Here is an 8,762-nt window from a genome sequence, read left to right on the forward strand (position 1 = left end):
CATTGTTTTTGTCGTGAACCTTCTCCATCTGAGAATGTCTAAACCCTTGGCGCTACCCCACCATAAAAGTTTACTAATGCTTCTTCTCCCGCCTTTATTACATCTTCTTTGCTAGAATTTTCTTGCAAAAATACAGCTCCTTGTGATTTTAGATAAATGTTAGTCATAATCCTTTTCAAGGCAGCAGGTTTTCCAATGCCATGCAAACGACTAGTTGTGTCACACCCTGTTAAAGCATGAATAAACAGGAGTTAACGACAACTATCACTTCCAAGAACTGACTTTGCTTTTGATATATCCCAAACTCTGTGGTTTTTCATTGACGTTCGTTTGTCAGTGATGAAAAAGATTTGTCTGCCTTCTTTTGCATAATGGCATAGCAGAACTAGCAAATCAGTGGCATCTCCATACACAACCACTGTGTGATCGTCTGCCATATTAACAGCCGTCTGACATATCAACAAATCTGCATCACCGTCACTTTGTATAGCTTCGATATTGCTCTCTTGCAGTTTTTGTACAAGGAGTTCAGCAAAGCGTTGCTCATTTGATACTTTCAGAAGAAAAGTTTCCTTCTTTATTCTCAGTGGTATATTCTCAGTAAAAGTTGATTGTGTTTGTTTGAATTCCTTTACTGCGCCTCATGTGAGTCATATCTTTAGTTGACGTACCGATGTAACCATCCATTACAACGATGGGATTTTGAAAGCGCCTTTTGACATGATCAACATATTTTGAGCAAATCTGGGAAAATGTTTCGCCTTTGGACCATGGTATTCGATGCAGTAGAGATACTCCGTCGATTACATTCAATAGATTTGTTGTTGGGAGTTCTTCAGCCTTTACTTCATATAGCTTCACCAAGCGTGGCTTTTGCTGCCTGCTTTAAAAGACCATTTGCTTCAAACATTAATGACGGAAAGCTAGAAATTTTATATTGAAACAACTCAGCTGTTGTGTTCAGTGTTTCTGATCCAACAGCTGTCAACCTCTGAAACATGAGCTGAGGATCAATTTGCGAGAATTGTGTGACATTACTGTTCGATGTTCCTTTTACATCAAGAGGAACCACTTGATCTTTCCTTTTAAATGAAATTTCTGATACCAATTGTCCAGCCATAGACTATAATTTTTTCGCCTATACTCTTTGCAGCATCTGCATTTGCGTCGTTGTCTGCAATCATTCCGGTTTCAATGTTACGCAAAGTTTTGTCATGTAAGACAAATGGGTCCCTATCTTTCAAGAAGTCGCGCAATACATTGACATCTTTGTTGTCTTTTTCCATTCTTGATCTGGACATATCGACATGCTGATCACTTTTTTGGTATCCCGTGTCAGTAAATGTTTGCATCTCCTGATTATATTCTGCTAATGTTGGCATAGACTAAAGCCATTGCGCCCTCTGAGCTTCCCCCATTCCTCTTTGACATGTTAATCCGCCTGTAGATTTCACGCTCCTCATCAATACCTGCTCTATAATCAAATCAGTAGACAAACCTGACTAACACCGATCGGTTCTTCGTAAAACATGATTTCCCTCCATGAAATGGTTATATACCTCTGAGTGGACTCTTTCTATGTCCTGCATTTGAGATAGATACAAATACACAGATTTAGCATATAGATTGTGATCTGCAGCTGCATAATATGGCAACATTTCCTGCAATGTGGAAAGATGAAGCTGCCAATCCCCTGTCCTTTCTGCAACCAAGAGGCGTTTCAAAATGGCAACCATCTCACTGCTGTTCGAAATTGTTTGATTTCATTTGTTTTGTCTCGAATGCGCTTCTCCAATGCAGTGAAAACAGGATCATCAATAGCCTGCTTGACAGAAATGTCTTATGAACATAGGCGACTGTATAACTCATCTGCTTTGTCCAAAATGGGATTTGCCCCCCAAAGTCAATTTCAACTTCATCACACTGATTCATATCGAATATATGTTCGTTAAACGTGCATTATATCTTAGTGTCTAAAAGCATCATTGCTTGAACTGCACGGGAAACTGCCTTCCCGCTTAACATATGACTAACAGCGTTTGGGGCATATATGAGTTCTAGTATTTCTCTAAGTTCAGAGCCTGACATAATTCTACCGATGCTGCCAATAAAACTCATCTCTGCGTGGAAAACTCCCAGACGTACAACAACGTTGCTACATTCCTCACTACTTGTCATCATAACTGCTTTCCAGTATAAGGGTTGATCAAACGTTATGATTGGAGTTCGATTATATCGTGAAGCTTCTTTGGAAACAAACATCAACGTTGAAAAGATGCAATTCAAAGCACTTTTCAAATCAATCATGGGCAAAAACGTTATCTCTGAAACATCTTGATTATTGCCTTCTTGAACTATTTGCATCATCCCAGACCAACCAGGCAGCGGTGATCTTAAAGGCCATAGAACATTTCTCAAGGTGTCGATCTTCCAAGAAAAGTTCATGCTTTTAAGAGGCCTCAGCTCTTGGAATTTAAGTTGCGTGAACTTCATGTGTTTTTTCGCATTGAAGTAAAATAAGCTGATATGGCCAGATGCAATTAAGTCATCAGTAGTAACATCCAAGCGTTGAATGCATAGAGGGTTTTTCTCTAACAAGATATCATCCCCATACCATGAAAGGTGTTATTTCCATCAATGGTGTTGATGTTATGGTCTACATTATCTGCTACAAATTGTAGACAATGTGATTCGTCTAAAGGGCACGTCTCTTGCTTTGATGAAATGACAGCAGATGATTCGAATTTCTTGACTTCAGAGTATGATGAACAAAACCCCATACTGTTTAGGGTATCTATAAGAAACCTGGGTCCAGTTTTACTAAAGATCGTAAATTTTGTCGTAGACGTAAACGTACACTTTACGTCCAAATGTACGTGTGCGTAGATTGCGTTTTACTAAAGGTCGTAACTACACACGTAAACTTAGAAACACACGAAGACTTTGTCGTAGTTTACGTCTGGAACTCTTTCGAAGGAGGTACAAAAACTATTCTAACAACGAATACTACGCATGCGTATTGCATACTTTCGCTTACCCCATTATCGTCTGCTAAATCTATAATATGACAGATAAAAAGCCACGAAAATCCAATTGGTCGGAGGGAGAAATGTGTGTCTTAGCTGACGCGTGTATGTCATTTAACCAAATCATCCGAGGTAAACTGTCGCCATCCTTAACCTCGGATATGAAGAAAAAGGCGTGGGAAACCATCACCGATAAGTAAGTTTACTTCAGCATTTAAGCTAATGGCAGATTATTAATATTTATGAATATCAAAAGAAATTATCTCCAAATATATTATACGAATTTTGTAAACATTAAGCTCACCTATGTGCATATTCTTTTAAAAATACAGCATATTGATGGAAAGTTTAATTTATCTAAAACATAGAATTTCTAAATAATATTTCGAAAATAAGATTATGACAGGTCATATATGTCGATTCCTTTTTTGTTATACTTCCCAAATTATCGGAACATTGGCGCAACTGAATCTCGTACATGTATTAGCCGGTGATTAGTCCTACCAATTGTAAGAATGGCTGCAGATTGTCAGATATATCGTACACGCCGTTTATTTCATTAGGTCGATGTCATAATCAGATAATAGAAAAACGTGGTGTGTGTTCTGTAAAAGTGTGTACAAATTCGATATATGGTTTGAGCTTGATATATGGTGAAAATATATGGTGAAAATAATTAGAGAAAATATTTTAAAACTGCTGGACATCGTATTCCGGTGCGTTTGACATGTTTACTCTAGGGTTGTGTCGGAGACAAATAACGTTAACAATATTTATGTCTCTGGTCGTGTAGTGGATCTATAACATCGTATTTTGTTTTTAAAATGCTTTAAGAGTAAATTCAGTTGCAATAAACTGCACCAGAACACTCGATGAAACAAAAAAGAGATTCCGGGATGCCTAGTCTGCCTTTGGTTTTGGGAATGTTTTTTTTTCTTGTAAAGAGTTTTTAGGATTAGTCTAGCCCCCCCCCCCCCCCCCCCCCCACTTTCAATTTGCTTCCGACGCCACTGCATTTTAAGGTTTCAAACAATAACAAACTCATGTATTCTTATAGGATGATATATCTTTTTTATTGTTGGCATCACTCCTAGAATCTGGAAGCCCACTGCTGCCTCAGCTTTCTTGCTCTAAGTGGGGCTGCTCCCTGGTATACTGCGTTGTTGTGCTGGTTGGCTACAGCACCACCATTACGCAAAGGTACTCTCTCGTTGATGGCCTTGTTGTGCAACTTCATGCATGTCTCTACAACTAGGGCACATTTCTCTGTTTGAAAGGGAAGATATCCTCCACTGCTGTGTAAACACCTATATACAAAGATTGGAACCATTAGTGAACAGTATTCATCAGTAGTTAAATACAGTGAAGATCATAAAATTATGTGCAAATGATTGACATACCTTAACCGTGCCTTTAAAACACCAAATGCACGCTCCACCACATTCCTGGTTTTGCAGTGAGCGGCATTATAACGTTCTTCAGCAGGGGTTGAAGAGTTGATGAAAGGAGTCATCAGGTAATCCTTCAGAGGATACCCAGAATCCCCTAAAAGCCATCCTCCTCCAGGCAAAGTCTCCAAGATACGAGGAATGCTCGAATGTTGGAAAACCTAAGCATAATGGGTACTCCCTGGAAATCGGCAGTTTATGTTGATGAACCTTCAAAAAGAAAATTATACATATAAACTATGCTGGCATAGTGATAAATGGAATGTAGTTATAGGACAAATTTATTGATTTTTTTCTCTTATTATTATGAACATGCTCCAAATCAAGAAAAGACTATTATGTCATACTGAAACTGCATTAAGCCAGTATGTACCTCATGTTTGCATCTACAACTCCTTGAACATTTAAGGCATGGAAGTTCTTGCGACAGACGTAAACAGGCTCATCCTCCCCGTTCATGCCCCGAATAGGAATAAGCGTGCCATCTATGGCACCCACAACATTAGGAAAAAGTGCAATGGCATAAAATTCTTCCTTCATTTTCAAAAGAGTTTGGGCATCTGTTGGGAAGTGTGGTATGTGTAGAAATGCATTCAGTGCTCTGCACACTCTTGGTAAAAACACGCAGACTGAAGACTTGGATATACCGTGGATATCTCCCACTTCCGAAAAAAGTCCGCTTTCGCCATAAAGCGCAAGGTGCACAAACCTGGAACAACAGAATTACATTATTATTATAAATTGTGTATACAGAAAAAAATTAATGGTTATTTAAAATAAAGTTGTGTTTAATTTGATTACTGTAATACATATGATACTGAAACAATCTGTCACTTTTTCAATACCTGTTTGGAATGGCATTCCCAAAATTTATTGATATGATAGACAAACAAACTTGGGGACAGAGGGTGATTGTCAATTTCAGACACGGACCCACATTTCTAAATGAGGGGGGGGGTTAATTCTAATTATGAAAATCGATAGATAAACTGGTTAGAACTGGATAATGTAGATTTAGTTCTGCCATTTTCAATGCAGCTGTGAATAACAATTTTCGTAAGAAATATAGGGAATCTTACATGTACTTATGTGTGTTTTGTTTTGTTTGTTTGTTTTTCTTTTCGATTAATATTTGAAAAATCCATATGTTCTAGTTCTCGCAAACTTTGATAACTATCCCTTATTTCCTCTATTTCTTACGGAAAGTTATAGTTAATTCAGAAACAGACTGAAATCTACACGCACCGTTTATCGATTAGTCAAAATCTACAGCCCTTAGAAAAATCACGGACTGCACGAAATGATATTGATATGTCAGACACATTCTCACAGGAGACGCTTTGGCTGTTTCTTTCAGCTAACTTAACAGTAATTTAGTGAATTTTCAGGGTAGCGATCATTGCAGAAAAAAATTACATGATAACCACGTTAGCGGGTTAGGTTTTTTTTTTTGGCAATGTCGCTACCTTTATATCCCAAATGAATCACCAGAGAAAGTATTTTATTGTTTAAATATACCCCCACTTTTGAAAAATATCTCTCGGATCCACCCCCGAAAAAAACCGGGACTTTCGTGTTTTCTTGTAAAAAAAAAACCCCCAAAAACCCTCAATTCTATAGAAAACATCATCAACGCACATATTATGCATGATGTATTATAATTAAGTTTTCCCGCACAATTAAATGAAACTTTGGATCCTCGATTGTTTCCATGAGTAAGCCGCAGTTCAGGCATACACTCTTTATTACATATGTATAATTTTTTTGTTTTATTTTTCAGACTGATCGTGTTTTGTTTATATATAGAGGATATCTATATTGTGTGATTTTATATTTGCTTTATCCAACGAGTTGAAATGGTGTATATATTCGCGAGGCTTGCAGAGCGAATATAACCATTTCAACGAGTTGGATAAAGCAAATATAAAATCACACAATTATAGATGTTCTATTTATCTCATACAATTTGATTTATATTATGAAGCTTTTGAGACAGTCCCTTATATGACCTGAATTGATTTTTTTCGAAGATTAAAAACGATGATGCAACGTTGTGTTATCCGGTTATTGTGACCTTGCGCAATACAATTTAGTACGTTATTTCTGAGATAAATCTAACTGTTTTAATGTAAAGTATCACTGAAATAAACCTTGAAATGATTTTTTAGCTCTAAATAATTTTTCTTAGAGCTCATTTGATTAAATGGAATTACTGATCAGAAGACTTGAATTATCAAGTTTGTTGACATAGGCTACACAAAGTTGCGAATGCTCGTTAGTTTGAATTGACTCGAACGAGGAACAGTTGTTGATGTTTAATAAAACAAACACTAGGCTAGCCTTATGGTTCGAAATTGAAAATAGTGAATAAGGATGCTTACTGGTGGTGGAATAAAAGTCTCATGAAACATTATTTCGGTAAGTTCTTGTATATAAACACAACCAGAGCGCTCTGTTTTCATCGCATCGTCAGGATGAACTCCTTGATAGTTAACGTAATTTGTAGTTTTATAAACTTCACAAAGCAAATTGAAAGTTGGAAGTGGGCTAAATTTATCAAAAATCTTGACAAACAAGAAAAAAGGGTCTTGTGGTTACGGTTATGAATAACTTTGCAAAAAATGTGGGGGGGGGGGGGCTAACCTCCCCCCCCCCCCACTCCACAATAGCCCCCCCCCCCCCCCCCGGTTCCGACGCCTGTGCTACGTAGTTATGTGTTTTCCTTCATATTTGTAATTTAAATCTTTGACAAAATCAATTTTATATTAATTTTTGTAGTAGATATAGTTATGTTGAAAGTCTTCGAAAATAGGTCACTGAAGCGTTGAAGCGAGGGGCTGTGTCAAAAGTAGTTCCGACCGGAAGTATTTGATGTAGCATCACCCGTGTGATATAGCAAAGGTTTATCACACGGGTAATATACACCACACGTATGAGATAAATATATATATATATCAATTTAATGCAAAGGGATACATTGATGCGAAAAGAAACTCTCTCTCTCTGTGTGCTATAGTATATCTCTTTCACATCACCATACAGTTCATGTTTGGTCACTCAATAATGTTACTATTGCCAGCTTGGAAAAAGTATATGCTTAAACATCTCAACTTGCAAGTTTCAGAGAACGAATAATTTCATGAACGGGTGCACAACTTTGTTAGGGAGCTCTCCAAAGGGAGACAACAATTCATCAACCTTCGTTTTGTTTACATAATACCTGCAGGTGTGTGGGAATATAGTAGGATCTATTCGTTGCCGGTCTACATGTGGCATCAACGGCATTAATAAGTTCTAAAAGAACTCTCCTCGGAAATCTATACCGTGAGATCAAATCCACGTCATCCAGAGAGTCTAGCGGCTGACTCCTATCACGGAAAACCCTTTCTCTTCTAAGTGCGCGTTGCAACAGTAGGTACGTCGCCATTTTTATTACGCTGCGTACGTCCCTACGTCTGCTGCACGTCACCCGTAGATTTTGACGTAAATCTACGCCAAATAAGATACGACCTTTAGTAAAACGCAAAATTAGCCTAAGTAACGTCTACGTTTCGAGTTACGACCTTTAGTAAAACTGGCTCCTGGACCCAAACATGTGATGCAGTTGCACTGCAAGTCCAATTTGAAGAGATTCTATCACTATTCTTGGTCTTCTGGCTTGTATGATAGCTTGACCAATTGAATTACCTTTGGTTGATGAGACAATCTCAGAAGTAACTACTTTCATAAATGATGAGTTGTTTGAACCGAGTGTACACCATGTTTTTTTCGTTTTGTATTATCATTTACCGGTTTTCCGCAAAATAGACAGTCTTTTAAAATTAAATTGCATTTCTGATCCAAGTGATTTGGGTGGAATAGGGATTACCGGTGATGTTGATTTTCTTTTCAAACTTTTTATAACTATAGGATTGACATTAGTGCGTCGGCATTCCTCATGAACGACCTGTCCAGTCCTAGTAGATATAGAATCACCTCTTTCAGAGCTTGCATTGTTAACACCAATGCTTCCCTTTTCACGTAATTCAATTGTTTTCCCTGTACCTAGATATTTCTTGCAGAAAACACACAAATCCATTTTCTATATTCATTCAATTCATAGTGTTTTGAGTTTCTAAATCACGTGAATCGAAGAATATTATTTTTTTTTAAAATTGCTTTATCCATGTATGTGCATAAATTTTAAATATTAGGCTTAAAGAATTATAAATCAAACTGAATTTCAATAACTGCTTTAGAATTTGTACTGTTTACCTTGTATGCGTACAGAATGCATTAAACACATGGG

At 37.4% G+C, this 8,762-nt stretch overlaps 1 pseudogene; it reads right to left on the bottom strand.

Annotated features, from left to right (window-relative positions):
* Positions 1-4,116: 4,116 nt before the first annotated feature.
* LOC128175176 (putative nuclease HARBI1) lies at positions 4,117-7,901 on the bottom strand (annotated as a pseudogene).
* Between the last annotated feature and the right edge of the window lie 861 nt (positions 7,902-8,762).

Source organism: Crassostrea angulata, chromosome 3 (genome assembly GCF_025612915.1).
Source record: "Crassostrea angulata isolate pt1a10 chromosome 3, ASM2561291v2, whole genome shotgun sequence".
Classification (NCBI taxonomy): domain Eukaryota; kingdom Metazoa; phylum Mollusca; class Bivalvia; order Ostreida; family Ostreidae; genus Magallana; species Magallana angulata.